This window comes from Chrysochloris asiatica, unplaced genomic scaffold, assembly GCF_000296735.1.
Source record: "Chrysochloris asiatica unplaced genomic scaffold, ChrAsi1.0 scaffold00110, whole genome shotgun sequence".
Taxonomy (NCBI): domain Eukaryota; kingdom Metazoa; phylum Chordata; class Mammalia; order Afrosoricida; family Chrysochloridae; genus Chrysochloris; species Chrysochloris asiatica.
Genome location: NW_006408628.1, coordinates 7,872,704 through 7,873,460, shown reverse-complemented (window position 1 = coordinate 7,873,460; position 757 = coordinate 7,872,704).

Genomic DNA, 757 nt, shown 5'->3' with positions numbered 1-757 from the left:
CCAAACCAGCTGGGCGTCCATAGTTTCTGAATATGCCAACTATGCCAGATATGCCAAGTGGGCCATGTTTTCTTGCCCTTGAGCCTTTGCTCGTACAACTCTGTGACTCTCTCCTTGCTTCAGCTCCCTCCATGCTTAAGCCAGACACCAGTCTCCTGAGCAATTATTACGACTCATTCAGTCCACACAGCATTCGGGAGGTGTTGGCATCACCCCCATTTTATAGATGTGAACACTGTGGCTCAGAGAGGTGAAATCTCATGCCAAGGCATGAGGATTTGAGTAGGCCTGCTAACCTCAAGGTCAACAGTTTGAAACTATCAGAGGTTCAAAGGGAGTAAGATGAGCCTTGCTGCTCCCGTAAAGATTTACAGTCTCAGAAACGCTGTACAGGGTCGCTATGAGTCGGTACCGACTCCACGGCACACCACCACCATTCCTGGACAAGGATGTTCAGCTGACTGTTGGAGGTAAGCATAGGTCGGGGTGTATGAATGAAAATGAATATACGTGTGTGTGTTTAGAGTGTGTCAGACAAGACTTTCCATGGGCAAAGGCCAGAGGATATGGTCCTTAAATGAATAGCTGGGACATCCAGGATGTTTCAAGGGCCAATAGGAACTTCTGCAATTCCTAAATCAGCCACAGGATGTCACTCTCCTCCCAAGAGATGGTGGTAGTAGGCGTGGCAATGGGGAAAAGGTCCTGTTTTGCATTTCTTTGTACCCTGCTGCCGGCTTACTATGAGCCTGCATAA